General features: G+C 42.1%; 1 pseudogene; it reads left to right on the forward strand.

The window, feature by feature from the left end:
* The first annotated feature begins 6509 nt into the window (after positions 1-6509).
* Positions 6510-8040, forward strand: LOC149436054 (G protein-coupled receptor 20-like; annotated as a pseudogene).
* The last annotated feature ends 19764 nt before the right edge of the window (positions 8041-27804 follow it).

Raw genomic sequence — 27804 nt, forward strand, 5'->3', positions numbered from 1 at the left:
TTGCTGTGTATGTTATTTGTTGTTTGTACCTGTAGTACAACCCAGAAAGAATGGGGTGCATTTTGCTGTCTTTTTAGCTTACCTAAAACAAACTGACACTAACACTAACTGACACTGATACTAATTTGACATTTTTTTTTAAAATCCTACTCAAAATATACTGACCCTGACCTTTGACTCTTGCCTTGACCGTAACACTAACCCTGGCACTGGCCTAGATCAATCTTTGATCTAGCTAATTTTTTCTTTATTTTTATTATTTATTATTTTCTTTTAACACTTTTGTTTCATCTCCCTCTCCTACAAGGACAGAAAGGTACAGTGTATCTTTGTATTCATTCAGAAGAGGAATTAAACACATAGGCGGGCTGCACAGTGACTGCTCACTTTGATAGCCATTCAGAGGCTATCACAGCGATTGGATGGCCTGGAACTGGGAGTCACAGGTCCAGATTGTTAATAAGAGACCCGGGGCTCTCAGTGACAGCCCAGTTTCTGTGCTGGGAGCATGCTGTGCAAGGTACTCCCAGCAGAAACAAAGGCACCCATATTTGCAGCCGCATGGATAAAGGCCCACTTTTGTGAGGCTGCATATGTGCATACAGTCGGCAGGAAGGGGTTAAATAAACTTTCTGATATTTGAAATTACAGTGATTGGGTGTTTGGGCTGTGTAAGTGAACATTTTATGTATAAGTACTTTTTCAGTAAGAAAAAACAGGAAACAGGCATAAGGCAAACAAATAGTCAAAAGCTATGCCTGTGGTCTCCCTGTAGCTGATCAATACCTACTTACTGACTTACTATGCCTACATTTGCTCTGTATGTAGTGGCAGACATCTTGGTTAAGGTAGAACTTAGGTTACTTATGTCTGAAGGGATTAGCCTTTTAGCTTGGTGCGGCCGCCATTTTGTTTTCTGATTAGCCTAAGTTCTGCCATCTTAGAATAAGTATTCATTTTAAACTTAATCAGTACTTAAAGAATTAATTTTTGTTTTAAGACGGTTCTGTACTTTTGACAGGAGTTTAAAGTTCCTCTTTTTCCACCAGCTCTAACTTCCCTTATTTCCACTAGCCAGCATAAAGGTGAAAGTCTGCGGTTGAATAAATCCTGTCGCAAGATTATAAATAATTATAGCCAATGATACATAGGGAAATTGTCTACTTTCTATCCTGAATCAAAGTTCATAATTGACGCATTTAATAATAATTAACATATATGCCAAATGATTGGTCATGACTGACGTATGTAACATTTGATTGACTTATACATATCTGATATTTGATTGGTTTCTATATTTTTATGCATTGTTTGAAGTTTCATATATAAGTTTAAACACGGAAGAATAAATTCAGTTCAGTCTGAGATACCACCTCGTGTCTGTGTCCATTTCCTGTGTCTCAGAGTGAGCTCCAGATCTGAAGGGCAGTCACTGATCAAGCCAGGGACAGACAGGGGTCATTGTATCTGGGAAGGAACGTGAGCCAATTCCTTTCAGCTGGGGGCTCGTCAGCCGGGATGAAATAATCACCCTTCTGTAAGTAAGATTTCTTGTCATTTTGTCAATTAGTCTCTTGCCGTAAGGCTCTGATAAAATTTCAGGCTCTTTGTTACATTGGACTTCGCGTCATAAGACGCCATTGGCCAGGCGCAGTGTGCTTTTGGGAAGCACCAGGTCTTTTGGAAAGACCAGAGTACTTTGGAGAGTGCCAAGAAGTCTCTTGGAGAGACTATAAGAGTTTCTTTTGGGAAGAAACCAGGAAAAGTCCGGGTTGATCAGTTTTGTCCTGCAATTCTTTGCTTATCTTCCTATCGCATAGAAGTATAAGATAATTTGTTTGTGTGACACAAGTGTCCGGTTGGTAAGTGTATGGACCAGGGTCACTGAAGGTATTTGTCAACAAAAGTGTAAGACGCACCACCCGCCCAGCTAGACCTTATTGGTTGATGACCTGGGTAAGGTGAAAGCATGGTGACACTGAGTTGGGTGCCTATGTAAATGTCTTGTTCAGATTGTGTTGTAGGTTTATTGTTAGAAAAGGTTGGAGATAGCCAAAGTCAGGATAATTTTAGAAGTGTTCTACACCCAGGTTATAATCTTCACTTTTGGTCAGTCACTAGAGAAAGACCAAAGAAGTATCTTAGGTCCAGACATTTTTATAAGATAAATTGTCATTCGGAAGTTGATCCCTGTCTTTTGGGACAGCCTATAGGACAGATTTGTGATACAGACATATTCAAGTGTAAAACATGGGAAGAAATCAAAGTAAGGATAAACTCCCTCCCCCAAATGTTGGTGAGACATGTAAAGATTATGTAGCCTGTATCTGCGGGACAGAATATTATTTAATTAATCCCTGGGTAGATAAATTATCGGAATGGAGTGAAATAATGGGTAGTGTTGATCCGTTCCCCCGGGATGGAGACAATGATACTTTTCATATGGACATGGTTAAAGGTCTCTGTTTAGGACAGGGGTCTGCAACCTTTAAGACATAAAGAGCCACTTGGACCCATTTCCGAGAGGGAAAAAAAGACTGGGAGCCGCAAAACCATTGCAACATTTAAAACAAATCCGACACTGCATATATTGCAAAAAACGCTCTGGTCATGAAGGGGGTTTAAGGGCCCAGTAAGCAAAGGGTTAATCAGGGCCACAGTGTATCGTCATAATCACAATCATAGCCTTAGGTCAGTGGTGGGCAACCTTTTTTTTCGACTGAGCCAAATCTCGCCAAAACCACGATTGAAATTTATTTTGAGAGAAACATTTTTAAAACTGAAAATACATCCCCCATATAGTAATTCATCCCCCATATAGTAATTCATCCCCCATAGTAATTCATCCCCCATAGTAATTCATCCCCCATATAGTAATTCATCCCTCATATAGTAATTCATCCCCCATAGTAATTCATCCCCCCTATAGTAATTCATCCCCCATATAGTAATTCATCCCCCATAGTAATTCATCCCCCCTATAGTAATTCATCCCCCCTATAGTAATTCATCCCCCATATAGTAATTCATCCCCCGTAGTAATTCATCCCCCATAGTAATTCATCCCCCCTATAGTAATTCATCCCCCCTATAGTAATTCATCCCCCATATAGTAATTCATCCCCCCTATAGTAATTCATCCCCCCTATAGTAATTCATCCCCCATATAGTAATTCATCCCCCCTATAGTAATTCATCCCCCATAGTAATTCATCCCCCATAGTAATTCATCCCCCATAGTAATTCATCCCATATAGTAATTCATCCCTCATATAGTAATTCATCCCTCATATAGTAATTCATCCCCCCTATAGTAATTCATCCCCCCTGTAGTAATTCATCCCCCCTGTAGTAATTCATCCCTCATAGTAATTCATCCCCCATATAGTAATTCATCCCCCATAGTAATTCATCCCCCCATATAGTAATTCATCCCCCCTATAGTAATTCATCCCCCCTATAGTAATTCATCCCCCATAGTAATTCATTCCCCATATTGTGTGAATTCACTTACCTTTGCTCCGCGCGTTCCTCTCGCTGGGTTCCCGCGCCGTTCTGGTCTTCAGGGCGGACTGTGAGAGGAGAGGAGTTCGTCACGCTGCCCCACCTACATCTGGGCTGCCCCGCCTACATCCTGACAGCCAATGTTTGCCAGCGGGCGCCCGGCACACAGAAGATCTACATTAAAAGAGCCGCGGCTTGCCGACCCTATTGCCTGTCACCTGGTGGGCAGTGTGCTCCGGAGCCGCAGGAAAGGTGAAAAAGAGCCGCATGCGGCTCCGGAGCCGCGGGTTTCCGACACCCGGTTTAGGAGATAAACAGGTTTTTCCATGGTATGAGGGAAATCCTATATGGGACCAGAAATATATGGCCAAGGGGGGACAAAATTGGCTAGAGTTTGCTCCTCTTTGGTTTTCTAGAAAAAATAAGAGACAAAAGAAAGCTGAAATTAGAAATATAGATGCCACAAAGATACATGCATTAGAGTCATAAATAGACAGACCCGCACACCCTCTCATGCTATTTCTTCCCCCATATGTCCATACAACTCTTACAGAAGAGATTATTGATTTCCTAGCCAGAGAGTATGCAGTCCAGAATCCCACTGCACCTCCAGCATCACCAGTATCAATACTTTCACAGACCCACCAGATACCTAGTGCAGTTAAAATTTCTGCCACACAGCCTAGTACAGTTCAAACTCCTGAGGACTCCCAGAGTGTAGTTCAAACTCCTGCCACACAGGAAGCAACAGGGGAAATAGCTGTCACCCCAACTACTGAAGCAGAGGATTCACTTGTTGAAGAATCCTCTGGTTCAGGCTCTCTGATATTAAGAGTAGATAATGGTCTGGATGTAACAGACATCCTAAATTCACCACATAAAACAGTATGTGGAGAGAAATCACTGAAGAAATGGAAAGAGCTTTCCAAACTAAACCTTTAAAACACCGCCTTTTCCAGTTTCTGTTACTAGATCACTCATTCAGAATCATACCGAATTGTCCAGTTAATTTGTTAGGGAGAGATCTCCTGGGAGAGCTTGGCATTAACCTAAAACACACAGGGAGAGGTGGTATTGTGGCCCAATCTGCCAGGATACCAACTATCCCTGTCATGACAGTGTTTACAAAAGATGACCCCTCATTTTCTGCTGGAACAATCCATGATAAAGTTTGAGCAGAAAGTTTCTTGGATGTGGGATTCATTTCCTGCACTCCATACAAGGCCACACTGTGTTTCATAAACAATACCCTTTGTCTAAAGTAAAGGAGGAAGGAATAGTGCCCATGGTGGAGCATTTTTTTCAAGGCAAGAGTCCTTGGGGAGGTGATTTCACCATACAACAGCCCAATAAATCCAGTTAAGAAGCCGGACGGCTCTTACAGATTTGTGCAGGACCTAGGGGCCATAAATGATTTTGTGACTCTCATTGCCCCAATAGTTCCTGATGTACCAACACTCATTTCCTCCATCCCACCTGATGCCGAGTTTTTTTTACAGTGATTGATTCAACAAATATTTTTTTGTAATCCCTGTTGCTAAGGAGACACGGCCAATTTTTGCCTTTAACTTTAGAAGTAAAAGTTTTATCTGGTGTAAATTTTTCCAGGATTACTCTGTTGTCCTCCAAGTCACCCTCAGGCCATGGACTCCTCACCGTGGTTTAGTTTTGGTTCAGTGCGGACAGCCAGCCAGGTGAACAATGTAGATCTCATGAACTGGTTATGTAAATGTGGTCATAAAGTGTCTAAGAAAAAGTTACAATGGTGTTAGGAAACTGTTGAATACCTTGGTTTTGTTCTCACAAAAGGTGAAAGGAAAGTCAGTCACAAGAGAGCTGCGGCTCTTATGGGTCTGCCCCGCCCATTGACCAAGAAAGACATGTTCACCTTTCTTGGCATGATTGGTTGCTGCCGCCAATGGATGCCTGACTGTTCCTACTATGACAGTATTTTGAGACAAGCCACAGGTTCAGAAATGTCAGATCTTGTGAAATGGTCAGATGAAATGTGTAATGTTTTTGTGTCTTTGAAAACTGCTATGGTAATAGCCCTGATCTTGGTCTGCCCGCATATGATCAAATGTTTCATCTGTATGTTAGGGAAAATTGTAAAACTATGGCAGGAGTCCTGGCTCAGGAGCCTGGAGGTAAACTCCGCCCTGTTGCTTTTCCTCAAAGATGGTTCCGGTACAGGTTCAAGGCATGCCTGCGTGTCTTAGAAGTCTAGCATCATGCGTGATGGTGGTTCAAATGGCTATGTCATTTACTCTGGGACATGGGACCACCTTACACACCACCACTTAGTGGATATGGGGTTATACTGTTGTTAAACCCCAAGTTGAGAATAAAATATACCTCTCCCACTTTAGGTCCTGCTCCAATTTTAAATGTCACTGTTAGATCAAACATTGCAGTATTTACAGACATATGCTACCTCCAAAGATATTAAGCAGTGGGATGCAGCTGGTGTGACCAAAGATCCACTAACTGGACTTTGTGTCACAGAGGGGAGACCATGTATTCCAGAGGCCAGTGCACCTTGAGACCATGTATTCCAGAGGTTAGTGCACCTCTGTTCATCTCACAGTATCATGGAGTAGGTCACAGGGAATGGCAGGTTACATGTGAACTGATGGACAAGAATTTTTTCATCCCCGGCCTCCCCTCTTTGGTAAAATCATATGTGTCTAGATGCATTACATGCATAAGGAATAACCCAAACAATCCTCACAAGGCAAGACATGAACACCTGACATACCCATCAACATTTTTTACCCACCCATAGGTAAATTTTACACACATGCCAAAGGTAGGAAAAGGACAGGAATATCTTTTTGGTAATTGTGGATATGTTTAGCCGCTGGGTAGAGATCTTTGTAACCACAAAAGAAGATGCCCAAACGGTAGTGAAGATCCTAACACAGGAAATCATTCCTAGGTGGGGATGTCCGCTCCAGATTAACTCTGACAACGGCCCAGTATTTGTGGCCAAAGTATGCCAGGATTTGGTGAAAACACTCAAGATTGAGTGGAAGTTTCACATTCCTTACCACCCCCAGAGCTCAGGTATAGTAAAAAGGATGAATAGGACGATCAATGATAAAATTAGGAAAGCTACTGGAGGTACCTATGCAAACTAGGAAGAGGGTACTGCCTGCAGTTTTGGCAGAGATAAGGATGACTCCTTCTAAGAAGACAGGTTACTCCCCCTTTGAGGTTCTAATGGGTAGGCCCTTTCCCATTCCCTGGGCCAGACAGCCACTCAGGGTAGAATGAGGGGACTTAGACAGGAGGAATATGTGAGAAAACTTATTGAAACTTTGGACAAAGTTGGAAGAAATGTTGCTCGCACCTTTTCTTTTTCCGTGATCGCTGTCACCAGGACCGCTGTTCTGACTGAGGATTCCAAGGCCTGGATCCATGCCAGTCGTGTGAAAAAAGTAAACCATATCCCTAAGAAGCAAGACAAAGACACAGATACAGAAGAAGAAAAAGAAGCTGAAGCAGCCAGAGAAGTCCTGGGAGATTGATCTGAAACACATGGAGTGCTTCATCAGCCCTGGAAACCCCAACCCATCCAAAGAACTTGAGCTGAATGAATCTGGAGCAAACGACAAACAATTCCAAACTCCTCAACAAGCCAACCCAGATGAAGCCTTGCATCAAAGGTTTTATGGCCTTTGGGTTATCAACTCTTTTATTTTTTTGATGGGCATAATACTGAACAGTTTGGCCCTCTATGTATTCTGTTTTCGAACCAAAGCAAGAACCACTTCTGTTATTTACACCATCAACTTGGTGGTGACAGACCTCTTGGTGGGTCTCTCTCTACCAACACGAATTGTTATGTACTACAGTAATGTAGAGACCTGTCATATCTGCTATTTTGTTCACAGCTTCACGTACTTTGTGAACATGCACTGTAGTATTCTCTTCCTGACTTGCATCTGCGTTGATCGCTACATGGCCATTGTGCAAGCCAAAGCCTCACGGAGGTGGAGAAACCCTAGCTATGCCAAATGCATATGTATTTTAATTTGGATATTCGTTTTGGTTAGTATGGTGAAAGTTACAACCACAGCGAATAAACCACAAACATTGTTGTCTTTTTCAGCTACTCATGCTGACCGCCTTTGAGTATTTTGTTCCTCTGATAATTGTCACTTTCTACACCCTGCGGATCATGTGGACTTTGTCCAGGTCAATACAAATGAACCAAAGCCGAGAGAGACGGGTGAAGGCGGTACAGCTCCTCATAACGGTACTGATCATCTTCACAGTTTGTTTCACTCCCATTCATGTTAGTCCATGGTTTTCTGTGCCGGCGGTGAGGTGTCTCAGGATGTCATCCTCATTGTGTACCATATCAAAGTAACTTTGAGTAGTCTTAATAGTTGTATGGATCCCATTGTCTATTGTTTTGTCACCAACCACTTCCAATCCACCAGGAAAAGTATTTTCAGGAAACAACAGTCAAAGCCAATTCCTTTTAGCAGTCCCTGCCCGTGCCGCAGGCAGCTCGCCCCCGGAGGCTAGGGATAGACAGGATAACGAGGTTACAGGAGTAGTGATGCAATCAAAAGATAGATTAAGCATTGAGACTGGTTACTCTGACAAAAATGAATGGATAGCATGGATTAGATGGACAACTAGAAACAAGGGCCAGGGAGACTGTATTTCATGTGCCAATTCCCGTCCCTTACTTGCCACAGTTCCTTTTTTTAGAAAAAGAAACTAATATGTCCTGCCTAATTAGAATGTACAAAGATAACATCACTGAGAAGGAATGTACTGATTTAGGCAAGAAATTCCCTGTTACCAGATTACATAATTTACTTTTAGTCTCTAAACCAGTATCAGGAAATTTTGCCTGTTTTGAACATAGTGATGTTGCTGCAGGATTTGTCTCTATTATCATATGGGTACAGTCTAACAAAAATGTAGATTGGATTAACTACGTTTAATATAATCAACAAAGGTTTGTTAATTATACTAGAGATGTTTTAAAGGGTGTCTCTGCCCAGCTTGATGCAACATCCCTTACTGTTTGGTAGAACCGTATTGCTCTTGATATGTTATTAGCTGATAAAGGAGGAGTATGTAAAATGTTTGGCTCTTACTGTTGTACTTTTATTCCCCAATAACACCGTTCCTGATGGAAGCATTACTAGAGCCCTTCAAGGCCTCCAAATATTATCTGAAGAATTAGCTGAAAGCTCAGGAGTAGAAAATCCACTAGCCAGTTTATTTGAAACCTGGTTTGGTAAATGGGGAACCCAGATGAGAAATATGTTAATTTCTATAGTAATGGCTGCTGCAGTATTAACTCTGTCTGGTTGCTGTTGTATTCCCTGTATCCGAGGTTTATTGCAGAAGCTTATTGACGCCGCCATTACTAAACCATTTTCAGGGTGCAGTATAAGCGCAATTGAGATTTCTAAATATTCCCTATAATAAAGAAAATCTTAATTTTTCAAATTTACTTCCACCTTAAATATTTTTCAATTATCAGAACAAAGCAGATCTTGCAGTGATTAAATACATTTTGTGTGGTAGCAGGCTCTTATATCATGGTATCGATAAGTACCTTTAGAATCACATATGTCTGTATGCAGCACCTATACATTTTAAAACTGTTTCCAGTCTCCTAGGTTTATTCATTTATGTCCAATTTTATAGGACTGATACCAACAGCTTAAAGTGGTTCTAAAGGCTTTACCTTCATGCGATCTATGCATGAAGATGAAAAACCTTCTGTGTGTAGCAGCTCCCCCTGCCCCTCCAACACTTACCTGAGCCCCATCCCACTCCAGCGATGTCCACGAGATTCTCAAGTCCCTCTCTCCCAATTGGCTGAGGCAGCAGCGGGAGCCATTGGCTCCCACTGCTGTCAGTCAAAGCCAGTGAGCCAATCAGGAGAGGGATGGGGCGGAGCCGGACTGAGCTGCAGCTCTACGTGTGAATAAACAGGAAGAGCCGCGGTTCAAGAGCGTGCCTGATTGGGTGCTCCCATAGCAAGCTGCTTGCTGTGGGGGCATCCGACAGGAGGGGGGGCCAGGAGCCCCAACAGGGGACCCGAGAAGAGGAGGATTGGGGCTGCTCTGTGCAAAACCACTGCACACAGCAGGTAAGTATGACATGTTTGTTATTTAAAAAACAAACAAGACTTTAGTATCACTTTAAAGCAGAAGTTCACTCTCTCAATCAACATTTTAGTTCTTAGGCTGCTAGCATTAGTAAATAGATAAGAAAGTATATCATATTTACTTGTTTTAAACATATTTTCACATTTCTTCAGTTTCTTCCTGGTTTCCTGGCCTAGGAAAATGATGTTATACATCCCAGGAATCTTCATGGGCATTTTTTTTTCTTTCATCTGGAGGTGGGGAGGAGGGGGTTTCTCAGGTAAGCACACTATCCTTAAATTAACCCAAAATCTGCACTTAGAGAAATAAACATGCATATATAGCAGCTGGACACTATACCTTGATACCAGGCAGCTCATACACAGTGGTCAAATAAAGTGCAGCGCTCAAAACATTTCAAAGAGAAATCATGATAATAATATGTGAAAAATAGTGGATAATCATGAAGTGTTCATAAATAAAATGATCATACTGTGAAATCAGAACAGATCAGTCCCCAAAGGCTGTGATGAGATCAGAAGACTTCCAAAGATAGCCAATGTGACACCATCCACTCACATGCAAAGCTTACCAGAAGGTATGTGACCCCCTGCTAAGAGTGGCCAATCTGCGCTTTATGGGATATTATCGATGACATCTTGGGAAATGTACGATTAAACTCCTTCTTTGGATACCCAAGGAAATGTCAGATAATCATCTAATGGCTCCAACCACTCCAAGATAAGTTATATTAAACCAGAGCTTGCAACGTTATACATGTATTAAAAGATTTTTCCACATAGTGTAAAACCATCAAAGATCCAAAATGTATTTGAATATAAATTGCACTCACATGGTAAAAGGCACAAATCAGTGTGTACAAACACTAAAAAAAGGGTCTTTCCAGCATCCAAGATGACGTCACCTATGACGAAACTCGTAGGGAAGAGTCACACACACACGCTACCAGGCATGTGTGACTGGCCGGTGGCCATATTCAGAGATTTGGATGTATCCAAATTTCCAAATTACAATAGTAACAAATTTAAACAAATCCAAAATAACGAAACAAAATTTAGTCTGAAATAACAAATTATCCGAATTCCAATCAAATTTGAAACAAATCTGAAATTATTGCTGACTATTGCTGATTTCCTTTAAATACTGTATTGTATTAGTGTTAGAATATAGCCATCTTCCCAAATTAGAATTGCAAAAAGAATAAAATATAATAAAACAGAATAGAATAGAAAATAAAAGCATAGAATAAACAGAAAATAAAGGAACAGAAAAGAACAGAACAGAATAGCAAAGAATAGAAAATAAAAGAATAGAATAGAAAATAGTAGACTAAAATAGAATAGAAAAAAACAGAGCAGAATATGTAAAGCTACCTCTCAGGAGCTGCTGAGTATTCTGGGTACCCTTTTCACTGCTGAGCCCCAAGCAGCATGTTGTCCCTGCTGACACCACTGAAATACCTTGGCCAGGCAATTCCCTGGCTATCACACAAAAGGTAAAAACATACACACTGGTGAGATAAATGTTTAACTTGTAATAATGTCACAGAATGGCAAAACAGGCAAAATGAAACAATTGGCTGAGTCTTCCAAAAAGGCCTATCGCCAGTGAAGAAAAAAAAAGCAATATTACACAGTACAGTACCACTTTAAAAAACTCCCACCTGTCCTGCAGGACTGAAGATTTAAACGTTAGTTGCCCCCAAATGAGCAAATGAAAAGAGAAGATAAGAACAAGCATAGGACTAGCTCTCTTGCAGGCTCTCAGCGAGAAGAGTCAGGGTTTAACTCTCAGGAATTTAGACAAGTAGGTTTCCCATAAGATACCCAAACATGAGAACTCTTCTGCCGGCTAGTTGGGGCCCACACATTGGTGGACAATAAGGATGTAGTCTCTTTGAGGAGAAACAGTGTTACCCAAGGGATGGTAAAATGGGTAATGGAGTTCGCCTTTAGTAAATACGAGTAGAGTGAAGAGTCACTTCGAGGACATCAGATAATAACAGAGGTTGCTTTGGAAGGAAAGGTGGGGGGCAGATTTTGGCTGAAGTAAGTTCCTTTAAATGGAAACCCAAACTTGAGAAGCTAATTTCTTCCTTGGATAGCTTGAGCCTAGATGAAGTGTGTGTAGACTTCCTGCGTAACAGGGATGCAAAAGGGGTGATCCATTGTATCTAGGCAGCATTGATATAGACAGTAGGGGTGGTAGACTGCTGGATTGGCTAAGCGCTCTTACCTAAAGGTAGGCCTGTGCTGTAAACTGTTCTGAACTCAAGCAACTGAAAGCAGCATCTGTGCCTAAAGGTAGAGGTATGTACTGTAAACTGTAGTGAACTAGCCGCAGGGCGGAGCTGTGACCTTTTGGTTAACGGGGTTTCCCCTTTGTCCTCCAGTATGGCTGTGAAGATTGTGAAGACCCAGTCCATCTGCCCAAAGGCTCTGCTAACCTGCCTCCTCAGGATGATCAGCTCTCTTGCAACTTTCCGGCTTGGCCTGATCTGACCTGGGCCCACATGGATTCACTCTTCTCCAGCCTCCAACACAGTCTGTCCCCTCTTTCCTCGTGTTCCTGGGCTTTTTCCCTTTTCAAATGCTCCCGTCTCTTTCTAAGTTCTGGGTTGTGCAGTTTAGTTTCAGCTAATCTGTATGATTCCAGATTCAGGATGACTGGATGACTTCCAGCATACAAGTACCAGCATCCCCTGCCTTCCTGTACTGAGTCTTGTGATACTAATTTGCAGAGCACTGGCAAAATACAGTTCTGCATAGCAGTAAAAATGTACAGTGTTACAATAATAATATATTTCAAATAGAATAGAATAAAATAAAAAATAATATAGTTGCCTTTGAAAATTAAAATTTCTAAATTCAAATAGAATAGAATAAAATAGAAAAAATATAACCATCTTCCAAAATTCAAATTTCAAAAAGTATAGACTAAAATAAAATAGAAAAGAATAGAATAAAACAGAATAAAATAGAAAATAAAATAGAATAAAATATAGAAGAATAAAATAGAAAACAAAAGAATAGAACAGAATAGAATACAATAGAAAGAATATAGCTGTCTTCTGAAATTTGAATTTCAAAATTCGAATAGAATAGAATAAAATAGACAGAATATAGCCATTTTTAAATTCAAATTTAGAAATGAATAGAATAAAGTAAAACAGAATAGAATAGAAAATAATAGAATAGACTAGAATAGAAAATAAAGGAATAGAATAGAAGAAAAAATAGAATAGAACAGAATAAAATAGAAAGAATATAGCTGTCTTCCGAAATTCGAATTTGAAATAGAACAAAACAGGAAGAATATAGCCATCTTTTGAAATTCAAATTCAAAATAGAATAGAACCAGCTATTCTTCACAATGAATTCAGATCGATTCAAATATTTTCTATTAGAATTTGATTCGAATAATTCTAATCCATTGGAAAAATTAAAAATCCGGTTAAAAATTAATAAATGCAACAAAATTAAACTAAAAAAATTTAATTATGAATGCAAGGAAACAGGGTTAGTATTTTAACAAATTAATCCGAAATTAACTAAACAAATTTTTACTTTCTGCATGTGTCTAACAGTGGATGTTTACTTGCTGCACTCCTGATGCTAAATGACAGCTCCCCCCCCCCCACTGTGATAATGTAAAAACAGAGCTGAGGTTCCTGGATGACATCATTGACCATATTTGGTCATGACCCCCCAATAACAAGATTTTTTTTTTAAAGGCAGCAAAGGGGTTGATTGGCAAAGAGCTAGCCATCAGAAAAGTAAAGTTTCCTAATTTACCCTGAATCTCTCCCTAACCTGTCCCTGCAACAGGGTTGAAACACTGACACTATGGCTACTCTGTGCCCCCCCTCCTCCCTTTTATAGCAAGGGAGGTGGCACATAAAAATGTTTGGTCCTTTAAAGCTAGCTGACCAAAGTTCAAAAGTCATTGCAGTGCATTATCATTATACTTAATGTAGGTGGTGTTGACCAAATCTATAGATTATGAAATATAATATTTCTCTGATATGATTTTGTAAATTAAGATTTCTTACCTAGAAGTGGAAGCTTCAACACAACAGAAATGTATTGGTAAATAGTATGAAGGTCTAAAACTAACACAAACAATCTATCTAAATACATAAAAGAAACATTATTAGGTGAGCTCTACCACATTACAAAATAAAAACAGTGACACAGAAAAGACATGACAAACATTTAGATATAAGTGCAAGGGCTAGATTAGATTTAATAATTACCATGCAAATGTGCATGAAGGCCCTATTCTCGTAACTGGTGTTCCAAAGACTCCCCTTCTCCATCTAGTGACTATTGTTACTCATATGGAAGAAAAATATATTTGAAATATATTTTTAAAATATTCTTCCCAAATATATTGACATATATTTGAAATGCTACAATTTTGGTCAAATTCAATATATTTAAAATAAATAAATAAATAAATAAATATATATATATATATATATATATATATATATATATATATATATATATATATGCTGTATGTTGAAATGTGTTTTTATTACAATATATATGAAAAATATTTTTAAAAATACATTTCAGAAATACTGTTTGTCTTTAAAAATACAAATCTACGTTTTTGGAATGCATTTACAAATATATGTAAAAATATATGTTAAAATGACTTTTTTATATGTTAAATCTGAAGAATGTATTTTAAAATATATTTTTCTTCCATGTGGGTATAGGCCTCTCCTCCATTAGTTTCTGATTGGTGGGCAAATCTATTTCTTTTTTAGCATTGGCTAATTCCCAATGCCCTATATGTAGCATAAACCAACCCCCAAGGGAAATTAAGTATGGAAGTTTATGACCTTTTTCTGGGAAATTAAGTATTCATGAAAGGCTGGTCACCTTCATTACATATCTAAATGAGGGATGATTTAATGTGTATATTTGTGAAGCAAACAGGTTTGGGTCCCATTGTTAGATAAACAAACTCTGGCACGGAAGCATCTGAAAGAGGACTCTCAACAGAGGACTATCAAGTCTTTTAGAAATAATAAAAAAATAGAAAAAAATAGAAATCAATAGAAAGAATATAGCTTGAATTTGAATTTCAAAGTTCAAATGGAATAGAGTAAAATAGACAGAATATAGCCATCTTCCAAAATTTGAATTTCAAAATTCAAATTTTGAATAGAATAGAATGAAACGGAAAGAATATAGCCGTGTTTCAAAGATCAAATTTAGATTTATATAATATTCCCTCTGGCAACCTAAATTATCCCTACCTATCTGTAGAACATGGACGTATGAGAAGACATATTACACTCCCACGCTGATACAGCTCCGAAATATATTTATAATTACAATATTATTTACAGTTGTTAATGGAGATTTCACATAAACTCATTATCTGACAGTGAGCAAATCGCTGCAGTTGTTCGCCAGAGCCTCGAGCTGTGAAACCAAACATCATCAGTACCTGCAACCAATGCTACGGACATTTGACTAAAGAAATACTGTACATTCTGAATAACCTCAACAAAGTTATTAGGATATACCTCTTATGTTATACTACATTCACAATAGTGACTAGCACCAGTACGAATGACAGCAGCAGGAATCTGCTGATTAAATGTGTATGATAATCCCGCGAGCAACCAAAAACAAAATATATATATATATAATTTGAAAACCAATCTGAAAAAAACTTTTTGACTGAAGTCGCTTGCACTCTTCACACACTCATCAATGTGTTTAAAAATTTAAAATAAACAATTTAGTACAGCTCTTTCCTATTAATATACACCTCTTACAATCCTAATACCAAACCTAAAAATTCATAAATATACACAAATTGACAAAAAAAATCAAGTGCAAAATAGTGAACATATAAAGTCCCATATATTTTGATACTCCTTTACTCTTATACTACTTCATTGTAATGGCAACTTTGGGAATTCCAGGAAAACTGCAGACACGAACTTGAGGAAAACAAGCTTTTTATTTACCAGCCGGTTGACCTAGCCAGACTCGTGTCTGCAAGCTAAGTGCCTTGAAAAGCATCTTACATGGTGTATACTGTATATCAACAATTACGTCACAATGCATATCTTTCCTCTTTACCTTTTGTACCTTTAAAATACATTCTGAGCAGTTCAGGATATAGCCTTTGCGGTTTCATATTTAGATAAAATATCAGCAACTGAAAGTTAGGGTGTCAGCTGCTAGACTGGAACACATTGTTCCACAGTAAATGAGGGGGAGGAAGTGAGATGATGACCTGGTTCTGCAAACAGATGCTTTTAGAAATGTTAAAGCGTAAAGGGGAATTCTGCAATATTTGGGTGCTGCCACATCATAACTTCATGAGGCATAAACCAGTGTTCCTCCACCAGCAGCATGAGACACTCTTTCTCCCACCGCAGACTTAGCAGACACAGAGTCTTGTATCTCCTTCTCCTTTTCCAAGTTATTGGTGCTGGATCACACCAGGTATAAACCGCAAAACAGCAATACACTTCCTCTGCAATCCTTCCACTGATCTTGCGTTGCGCCGTGACGTCAGCTAGCCCCTCCCTTATGTGTTACGTCACAGGTCATGTGGCTTCCTTAGGAGGATTCCAGGGGAATCCTCATTCTATTTAGTCCCATTGAGAGGACACAAGCGTGGTGCGACCAAAGCATTGTATAATGTGAGGTCAAAAAGTTCCAGGTGTCCTATGAGATGCCCCTGGTACCATTTTCATAGGCTTTTTTGAGTTTGGCCAAGGACACAGGGGCCCCATGATCCCCTATTGCCCGGGGACCCCTTGAGTTGTCAGTCCGCCCCTGCCCCCACCCCAACAATGTTGCTGTCCAAAGGTGTCCCCTGTGCTCCTTCATCCAGAGTAGGGGCACACTAATACAGGAGGTGTGTTGTTGGCCAGATCATTAAGTAGGGAGAAAAGTCTAAGAATAGAAAACAGATGCAGCCAACACATCTAGGGATTGGTAGGCTGCAATATATTACATTTTTGTTTTTGGTTTGGTTTTTTGGTTTTCAGTTCATGGCATTCGAGGCTTTTTGTAAGGGCAATATGCACCTCTATACTGGAGCATATGACAGAAGGCATTTATACTATCTCTATAATGGAGTTTTGTTGGATTGGACAATAAAAAGAATTAAGAACTTAATTATTAGAGCATAATATATTGGTATGCTTTAAGAGAGTTTTAAATATTTTTAAACAAATATGTGTTATGTTTTGGTGTTGGTGTTTTTGATACAATTGGTTATTAAGATTAATAGAAAAAATAAAGATAAGACATTTTCTTTGTAAAAAAAAAAAAAAAAAAAAAGTTCCAGGTGAGAGCACAATTTGGGCGTTGGTGGAGGAATACTGGTTTATGCCTCATGAAGTTATGAAGTGGTGAAATAGTAAATGAGCATCAAGATATATGGCACTTTATAAATGCACTATTTTGCCCATTATTTTTACACAATTTGTGTATATTTATGAATTTTGAGGTTTGGTATTAGGATTGTAAGAGGTGAATATTAATAGGAAGGCACTGCACTAATTTGTTTATTCTAAAGGAATCTGCTGATTCCTGCAGCCGTTTCTGGTACCTGTGAGCGGCTATCTGCGACTGCCGAGCTCTGTACATTTCAGTGACAGATCAGTGGTGTGTACAACTATCCGTGGCTGTCCGCTCAGCCAGCATTCACCTGCGGTGATCATTGGCTAGGCAAAGACCTGTCATTGAAGTGTTCTGGGCTCAGCGGCTAGATAGATGATCACAAGTGGCAGAAACAGCTGCAGGAATCAACAGATTCCTGCTGCTGTCATTCACACCAGTGCTGGTTGCCTGTGCAAATGTGTTCCCTGTGTTACTGGCAATTGCTGGCTGTCAAAATGACAGATGGGAATAGCTATGTTTTACATAACACTAGCAGATAGAAAGTATAACAGTGTATTTCATCCATATTTAGATCAATGATTTGACCTTTGATCTACACAAGGTATCAGCTAAAGCTGGAGTTTAGGTATGGATATTTTTGTATAGTTACATTGCTTTACAAATGCGCCATACTGAGAACACTTTGCACGTTCTCAGTTAATTCGAAGCCTTCTCTGATTGGACGATGTAGAGATTATGATTTTATCACCCCACCTCTTCACCTATATTCACCCTTATTCTTATTTAGCCTCTTAGTAACCCTTAGGTAACCCTAATCAGCACAAATTAACTCCTTTCTCTCCCATTTTTCCACTAGCTATTATTTTTCAGATTTCTGTTTTTAACGGGTCTTGGTGCAGTGGTGAGTGAAGTAGGGCCTTGCGAGAGGGATGATGAAAGCAGGTGGGGGAGAAAAGATTTGGGTAACCTGTGGTGGTAAAAGTGCAGTGTGGGATAAAGGTGCAGTGGTATGTGCACCATATTACATCCTAAATATAGGTTAGCCTTTAGCCCTGGTTCACACCGATGCGACTTGTCATGCAATTTGACAATTCAAATTGCATGACAAGTTGCACCCAATGATTGGCAATAGAACCGTTCTAATTAGTGTGACTCTGATAAATTTGGAGTCACACCGATTTGAAAAGTAGTTCCTGTACTACTTTTGCCGATTTCGGGTGTGACTTATTTATTTCAGGTACTTATATAGCATCGTCAATTTACACAGCGCTTTACATATATATATAGTGCATTCACATCAGCCCCTAACCCTCAAGGGGCGTACAATCTAAGGTCCCTAACTCACATTCATACATACACATACTAGGGTCAATTTAGACAGGAGCCAATTCACCTGCATGTCTTTGGTGTGTGGGAGGAAACTGGAGTACCCAGAGGGAGAACATGCAAATTCCAGGTAGGTGGTGCCATAGTCAGGATTTGAACCAACTGCCCTAGTACTGCCAGGTGGAAGTGCTAACCATTTAGCCACTGTGCTGCCCGCACAGTTGTACAGATGTCTTACAAGTCGCACCTGAAGTCGCACTGACATCTGACTTTGAAACCAAGTGAAGTTGCAAGATTTCAAAGTCGTATTCAGTGTGAACCAGGGCTTAAGGTTGATAATTAGTATTTGCTCACTTAGCTTACACAAGATTTTTCCAATATCTAGGTGTGCTTGTTTATCACTGATCAAGACATTCTGTTCTGACACACTGAATGTCAGCCTACACTAATTATTGTTAGTGTACAAGCAGATACTTTGTCTGTTATTGTGCGCAGATGTGCCACATGTCTTTCCTGGGTCACAATGGAGGGGGTCAACATTTAAGCTCATCCCTATCATAGTTTTCTTTCTACATAGTTCTCATGAGGAGGGAACTCTGTGAATATGTTCTTTTACCATATTGTTAACTGCAACATTTGAAAAAAAATGGTTTGTAATTTTACATTATTGTGATGTATCATGCAATTATGTGTAATTCTCTTCTTTCCGCACTTCATTTTATAGATTATTTCAGTCATTTTGTGCAGCTACTAAATATATAGTGACTATTAAAATGCACATATTTATAATAAAAATATGGAAAAAAGGTCATCCTGCTACAATAAAACAAATCATTTTCCTTGATGATGATGCTTTATAAACAAATTCATTTAAACTCCACTTTAAACTCTCTTCAAGATGTATTCTAAAGTGAAATCCATCTCAGAGAAATCTGATTCAACTTCCTATTTTACAATGTAGATTGCGCCTAGTTAATTATTAGAGCAGAGCGCCTAGCATTCTGGGGAGCAGATGTTGTGCACTGCATATAAAAGAAAGAGATTAAGTTCAAATGAATGCAAATTACATAGTGAAGACCACTATCATCTGCTTTCAGTGGAGAGAAATTATACACTTTTTAGTAATATTTTGTAATGCTGCTTCAGTGCCATACACAGTGCCTTGTACAAGCTTTCTCAGTTTGAGAAAATGGTGCATTTTATTTTTTCATTTTGACTTTGTATGTTGAGTGGAGGCTCACTATGTACAGTATAGTAAAGAGATTAGTCAAGCTAATAAAAGAAAATCTCATTATGCATCTACAATCTTATGGCTATCCTGCAGACCTCTGGTGTCATATTTTTAATTGCCTACATTTGCACCATATTAAACACATTTGTATATGTACTTTCTTAAATGTATGTCCATTAACAATAAAATATATGCCCTAATGTACAGATAAATGCCATTGTTTGAACTAGTTTAGGCTTTGTATTTTCCTTGTTAGTTGATTTGTTTCCCTTTATTTAGCATAATGTATGGCACCATGGATAAAATATAATAGATAGGGCGGAAAGTGGTTCTAAAGCCTTAAGGTTTTTCACCTTAATGCATTCTATGCATTAACTGCTTTCTGAACGCCCTATAGCAGAACTACTGCTACAGGGCGGCAGGGCTGTGCAAAATCACGTGTATATATATATATATATATATATATATATATATATATATATATATACACACGGGAGTTTGCATGTCTGGGTAGGGGGCACATGCCGCCCTACCTGTGCTGCCATTGGCGGCTACAGATGTCTATCACTGGGTGCTGGTGGGGAATCTCTGAGTATCACTGACACGGGAGAGACCTGTGTGTAAACAACACAGGTCTCTCTCTTGCCAGCAGTGACATGCTGCAGTGTATTTCTCTGCACAGCAGAGAAATACACAGTAATATGTTTCCCAACTAAAACACACACAGCACACATAGTAAAACAGCACACAGTTAACCCTTTGATCACCTCAAATGTTAGCCCCTTCCTGCCCAGTGTCATTAGTGCAGTGTCTGCTTTTTATTAGCACTGATCACTGCATTAGTGTCATTGGGATATCAGTGACAGTTAGTCAGTTCTCTCCCCCAGCGTCAGAATGCCCACCACAGTCCTGGTATAAGTCGCTGATCCAGTATATTCCAGTATATACAGTCAGGTCCATAAATATTGGGACATCGACACAATTCTAACATTTTTGGCTCTATACACCACCACAATGGATTTGAAATGAAACGAACAAGATGTGCTTTAACTGCAGACTGTCAGCTTTAATTTGAGGGTATTTACATCCAAATCAGGTGAACAGTGTAGGAATTACAACAGTTTGCATATGTGCCTCCCACTTGTTAAGGGACCCAAAGTGATGGGACAATTGGCTTCTCAGCTGTTCCATGGCCAGGTGTGTGTTATTCCCTCATTATCCCAATTACAATGAGCAGATAAAAGGTCCAGAGTTCACTTCAAGTGTGCTATTTGCATTTGGAATCTGTTGCTGTCAACTCTCAAGATGAGATCCAAAGAGCTGCCACTATCAGTGAAGCAAGCCATCATTAGGCTGAAAAAACAAAACAAACCCATCAGAGAGATAGAAAAACATTAGGCGTGGCCAAAACAACTGTTTGGAACATTCTTAAAAAGAAGGAACGCACCTGTGAGCTCAGCAACACCAAAAGACCCGGAAGACCACGGAAAACAACTGTGGATGATGACCGAAGAATTCTTTCCCTGGTGAAGAAAACACCCTTCACAACAGTTGGCCAGATCAAGAACACTCTCCAGGAGGTAGGTGTATGTGTGTCAAAGTCAACAATCAAGAGAAGACTTCACCAGAGTGAATACAGAGGGTTCACCACAAGATGTAAACCATTGGTGAGCCTCAAAAACAGGAAGGCCAGATTAGAGTTTGCCAAACTACATCTAAAAAAGGCTTCACAGTTCTGGAACAACATCCTATGGACAGATGAGACCAAGATCAACTTGTACCAGAGTGATGGGAAGAGAAGAGTATGGAGAAGGAAAGCAACTGCTCATGATCCTAAGCATACCACCTCATCAGTGAAGCACAGACAAGGCGCGCTGACCCATAATGCATTCCTTAATGACATGTGATTGCATTAGCCAATCAGCAGCCAGCCAGCCAGCACTGTGTAATGGTCGAGCTATAAATGGCGGCCATTTTATAATTCTTCATTTGCCTCCAGTCATTCAAGAGAGGCAGACCGCTCTGTATTAGGGACAGAGTTAGGGCCACAGAAACGTTACTTGGGGACAGAGAAACGTTACTTAGGGACAGAGAAACGTTACTTAGGGACAGAGAAACATTACTCAGGGACACAGAATTGTTAGTGAGGGCCACAGAATCGTTACTTAGGGCCACAGAAACGCTAGTTAGGGCCACAGAATTGTTACTCAGGGACAGACAGAATTGTTACTGAGGGCCACAGAATTGTTACTTAGGGCCACAGAAACGTTACTCAGGGCCACAGAATTGTTACTGAGGGCCACAGAACTGTTACTTAGGGCCACAGAAACGTTAGTTAGGGCCACAGAATTGTTACTCAGGGACAGACACAGAATTGTTACTGAGGGCCACAGAATTGTTACTTAGGGCCACAGAAACGTTACTCAGGGACACAGAATTGTTACTGAGGGCCACAGAACTGTTACTTAGGGCCACAGAAACGTTAGTTAGGGCCACAGAATTGTTACTCAGGGACAGACACAGAAATGTTACTGAGGGACACAGAATTGTTACTGAGGGCCACAGAACTGTTACTTAGGGCCACAGAATTGTTACTCAGGGACACAGAATTGTTACTGAGGGCCACAGAACCGTTACTTAGGGCCACAGAATTGTTACTCAGGGACAGACACAGAATTGTTACTCAGGGACACAGAATTGTTACTGAGGGCCACAGAACCGTTACTTAGGGCCACAGAATTGTTACTCAGGGACAGACACAGAATTGTTACTGAGGGCCACAGAATTGTTACTTAGGGCCACAGAAATGTTACTCAGGGACACAGAATTGTTACTGAGGGCCACAGAACTGTTACTTAGGGCCACAGAAACGTTAGTTAGGGCCACAGAATTGTTACTCAGGGACAGACACAGAATTGTTACTGAGGGACACAGAATTGTTACTGAGGGCCACAGAACTGTTACTTAGGGCCACAGAATTGTTACTCAGGGACACAGAATTGTTACTGAGGGCCACAGAACCGTTACTTAGGGCCACAGAAACGTTACTCAGGGACACAGAATTGTTACTGAGGGCCACAGAACCGTTACTTAGGGCCACAGAATTGTTACTCAGGGACAGACACAGAATTGTTACTGAGGGACGCAGAATTGTTACTGAGGGCCACAGAACCGTTACTTAGGGCCACAGAATTGTTACTCAGGGACAGACACAGAATTGTTACTCAGGGACACAGAATTGTTACTGAGGGCCACAGAACCGTTACTTAGGGCCACAGAAACGTTACTCAGGGACAGACACAGAATTCTTACTCAGGGACAGACACAGAATTGTTACTCAGGGACACAGAATTGTTACTGAGGGACACAGAATTGTTACTGAGGGACACAGAATTGTTACTGAGGGACACAGAATTTTTACTGAGGGACACAGAATTGTTACTCAGGGACAGACACAGAATTGTTACTCAGGGACAGAGAGAATTGTTACTGAGGGCCACAGAAATGTTACTTAGGGCCACAGAAACGTTACTCAGGGACACAGAATTGTTACTCAGGGACAGACACAGAATTGTTACTCAGGGACAGACACAGAATTGTTACTGAGGGACAGACACAGAATTGTTACTGAGGGACACAGAATTGTTACTGAGGGACACAGAATTGTTACTGGGGGCCACAGAACTGTTACTTAGGGCCACAGAACTGTTACTTAGGGCCACAGAAACGTTACTCAGGGACACAGAATTGTTACTGAGGGCCACAGAACCGTTACTTAGGGCCACAGAATTGTTACTCAGGGACAGACACAGAATTGTTACTGAGGGCCACAGAATTGTTACTTAGGGCCACAGAAACGTTACTCAGGGACACAGAATTGTTACTGAGGGCCACAGAACCGTTACTTAGGGCCACAGAATTGTTACTCAGGGACAGACACAGAATTGTTACTGAGGGCCACAGAATTGTTACTTAGGGCCACAGAAATGTTACTCAGGGACACAGAATTGTTACTGAGGGCCACAGAACCGTTACTTAGGGCCACAGAATTGTTACTCAGGGACAGACACAGAATTGTTACTGAGGGACACAGAATTGTTAGTGAGGGCCACAGAACCGTTACTTAGGGCCACAGAATTGTTACTCAGGGACAGACACAGAATTGTTACTCAGGGACACAGAATTGTTACTGAGGGCCACAGAACCGTTACTTAGGGCCACAGAAACGTTACTCAGGGACACAGAATTGTTACTGAGGGCCACAGAACCGTTACTTAGGGCCACAGAATTGTTACTCAGGGACAGACACAGAATTGTTACTCAGGGACACAGAATTGTTACTGAGGGCCACAGAACCGTTACTTAGGGCCACAGAAACGTTACTCAGGGACAGACACAGAATTCTTACTCAGGGACAGACACAGAATTGTTACTCCTCAGGGACACAGAATTGTTACTGAGGGACACAGAATTGTTACTGAGGGACACAGAATTGTTACTCAGGGACACAGAATTGTTACTGAGGGACACAGAATTGTTACTGAGGGACACAGAATTTTTACTGAGGGACACAGAATTGTTACTGAGCCTCTGTGGCCCTAAGTAACGATTCTGTGGCCCTCACTAACAATTCTGTGTCCCTGAGTAATGTTTCTCTGTCCCTAAGTAACGTTTCTCTGTCCCTAAGTAACGTTTCTGTGGCCCTAACTCTGTCCCTAATACAGAGCGGTCTGCCTCTCTTGAATGACTGGAGGCAAATGAAGAATTATAAAATGGCCGCCATTTATAGCTCGACCATTACACAGTGCTGGCTGGCTGGCTGCTGATTGGCTAATGCAATCACATGTCATTAAGGAATGCATTATGGGTCAGCGCGCCTTGTCTGTGCTTCACTGATGAGGTGGTATGCTTAGGATCATGAGCAGTTCCTTTCCTTCTCCATACTCTTCTCTTCCCATCACTCTGGTACAAGTTGATCTTGGTCTCATCTGTTCATAGGATGTTGTTCCAGAACTGTGAAGCCTTTTTTAGATGTAGTTTGGCAAACTCTAATCTGGCCTTCCTGTTTTTGAGGCTCACCAATGGTTTACATCTTGTGGTGAACCCTCTGTATTCACTCTGGTGAAGTCTTCTCTTGATTGTTGACTTTGACACACATACACCTACCTCCTGGAGAGTGTTCTTGATCTGGCCAACTGTTGTGAAGGGTGTTTTCTTCACCAGGGAAAGAATTCTTCGGTCATCATCCACAGTTGTTACTGAGTAACAATTCAGTAACTGAGTTGGCACTGCCATGTGCCACATTCAGGTCTCTTCACACTGCTGGTGTGTTGAATTTTTTGACATAGGGTGCTGGCAGATTACGGGCCTCCCATAGCTGCTGCCAGGCCCCTAATCTGCCATGGGCCCCTGTACCGCCTCCTCATGCTGCTGCCAGGTCCACAGTGTCTCATGCCATGTGCCACTTTCAGGTCTCCTCACACTGCTGGTGTGTTGAATTTTTTGACATAGGGTGCTGGCAGATTACGGGCCTCCCATAGCTGCTGCCAGGCCCCTAATCTGCCATGGGCCCCTATACCACCTCCTCATGCTGCTGCCAGGTCCAGAGTCTCTCATGGGTCCCTGTACGGCCTCCCATTGCTGCTGTCTCCATCGCCACACTCTGCCATGTGCCACTTTCAGGTCTCCTCACACACTGCTGGTGTGTTGAATTTTTTGACATAGGGTGCTGGCAGATTACGGGCCTCCCATAGCTGCTGCCAGGTCCCTAATCTGCCATGGGCCCCTATACCGCCTCCTCATGCTGCTTCCAAGTCCAGAGTCTGTCATGGGTCCCTGTACGGCCTCCCATTGCTGCTGTCTCCATCGCCACACTCTGCCATGTGCCACTTTCAGGTCTCCTCACACACTGCTGGTGTGTTGAATTTTTTGACATAGGGTGCTGGCAGATTACGGGCCTCCCATAGCTGCTGCCAGGCCCCTAATCTGCCATGGGCCCCTATACCGCCTCCTCATGCTGCTGCCAAGTCCAGAGTCTGTCATGGGTCCCTGTACGGCCTCCCATTGCTGCTGTCTCCATCGCCACACTCTGCCATGTGCCACTTTCAGGTCTCCTCACACACTGCTGGTGTGTTGAATTTTTTGACATAGGGTGCTGGCAGATTACGGGCCTCCCATAGCTGCTGCCAGGCCCCTAATCTGCCATGGGCCCCTATACCGCCTCCTCATGCTGCTGCCAAGTCCAGAGTCTGTCATGGGTCCCTCTACGGCCTCCCATTGCTGCTGTCTCCATCGCCACACTCTGCCATGTGCCACATTCAGGTCTCTTCACACTGCTGGTGTGTTGAATTTTTTGACATAGGGTGCTGGCAGATTACGGGCCTCCCATAGCTGCTGCCAGGCCCCTAATCTGCCATGGGCCCCTGTACCGCCTCCTCATGCTGCTGCCAGGTCCACAGTCTCTCATGCCATGTGCCACTTTCAGGTCTCCTCACACTGCTGGTGTGTTGAATTTTTTGACATAGGGTGCTGGCAGATTACGGGCCTCCCATAGCTGCTGCCAGGCCCCTAATCTGCCATGGGCCCCTATACCGCCTCCTCATGCTGCTGCCAGGTCCAGAGTCTCTCATGGGTCCCTGTACGGCCTCCCATTGCTGCTGCCTCCATCGCCACACTCTGCCATGTGCCACTTTCAGGTCTCCTCACACTGCTGGTGTGTTCCATTTTGTCATAGGGTGCTGGCAGATTACGGGCCTCCCATTGCTGCTGCCAGGCCCGTAATCTGCCATGGGCCCCCGTACCGCCTCCTCATGCTGCTGCCAGGTCCAGAGTCTCTCATGGGTCCCTGTACGGCCTCCCATTGCTGCTGTCTCCATCGCCACACTCTGCCATGTGCCACTTTCAGGTCTCCTCACACACTGCTGGTGTGTTGAATTTTTTGACATAGGGTGCTGGCAGATTACGGGCCTCCCATAGCTGCTGCCAGGCCCCTAATCTGCCATGGGCCCCTATACCGCCTCCTCATGCTGCTGCCAGGTCCACAGTCTCTCATGCCATGTGCCACTTTCAGGTCTCCTCACACTGCTGGTGTGTTCAATTTTTTGACATAGGGTGCTGGCAGATTACGGGCCTCCCATAGCTGCTGCCAGGCCCCTAATCTGCCATGGGCCCCTATATACCGCCTCCTCATGCTGCTGCCAAGTCCAGAGTCTCTCATGGGTCCCTGTACGGCCTCCCATTGCTGCTGTCTCCATCGCCACACTCTGCCATGTGCCACTTTCAGGTCTCCTCACACACTGCTGGTGTGTTGAATTTTTTGACATAGGGTGCTGGCAGATTACGGGCCTCCCATTGCTGCTGCCAGGCCCGTAATCTGCCATGGGCCCCCGTACCGCCTCCTCATGCTGCTGCCAGGTCCAGAGTCTCTCATGGGTCCCTGTACGGCCTCCCATTGCTGCTGTCTCCATCGCCACACTCTGCCATGTGCCACTTTCAGGTCTCCTCACACACTGCTGGTGTGTTGAATTTTTTGACATAGGGTGCTGGCAGATTACGGGCCTCCCATAGCTGCTGCCAGGCCCCTAATCTGCCATGGGCCCCTATACCGCCTCCTCATGCTGCTGCCAGGTCCACAGTCTCTCATGCCATGTGCCACTTTCAGGTCTCCTCACACTGCTGGTGTGTTCAATTTTTTGACATAGGGTGCTGGCAGATTACGGGCCTCCCATAGCTGCTGCCAGGCCCCTAATCTGCCATGGGCCCCTATATACCGCCTCCTCATGCTGCTGCCAAGTCCAGAGTCTCTCATGGGTCCCTGTACGGCCTCCCATTGCTGCTGTCTCCATCGCCACACTCTGCCATGTGCCACTTTCAGGTCTCCTCACACACTGCTGGTGTGTTGAATTTTTTGACATAGGGTGCTGGCAGATTACGGGCCTCCCATAGCTGCTGCCAGGCCCCTAATCTGCCATGGGCCCCTATACCGCCTCCTCATGCTGCTGCCAAGTCCAGAGTCTCTCATGGGTCCCTGTACGGCCTCCCATTGCTGCTGTCTCCATCGCCACACTCTGCCATGTGCCACTTTCAGGTCTCCTCACACTGCTGGTGTGTTCAATTTTTTGACATAGGGTGCTGGCAGATTACGGGCCTCCCATAGCTGCTGCCAGGCCCCTAATCTGCCATGGGCCCCTATATACCGCCTCCTCATGCT

This window comes from Staurois parvus, unplaced genomic scaffold, assembly GCF_062004578.1.
Source record: "Staurois parvus isolate SC_StPar_1 unplaced genomic scaffold, SC_StPar_1.0 ptg001432l, whole genome shotgun sequence".
Taxonomy (NCBI): Eukaryota; Metazoa; Chordata; class Amphibia; order Anura; family Ranidae; genus Staurois; species Staurois parvus.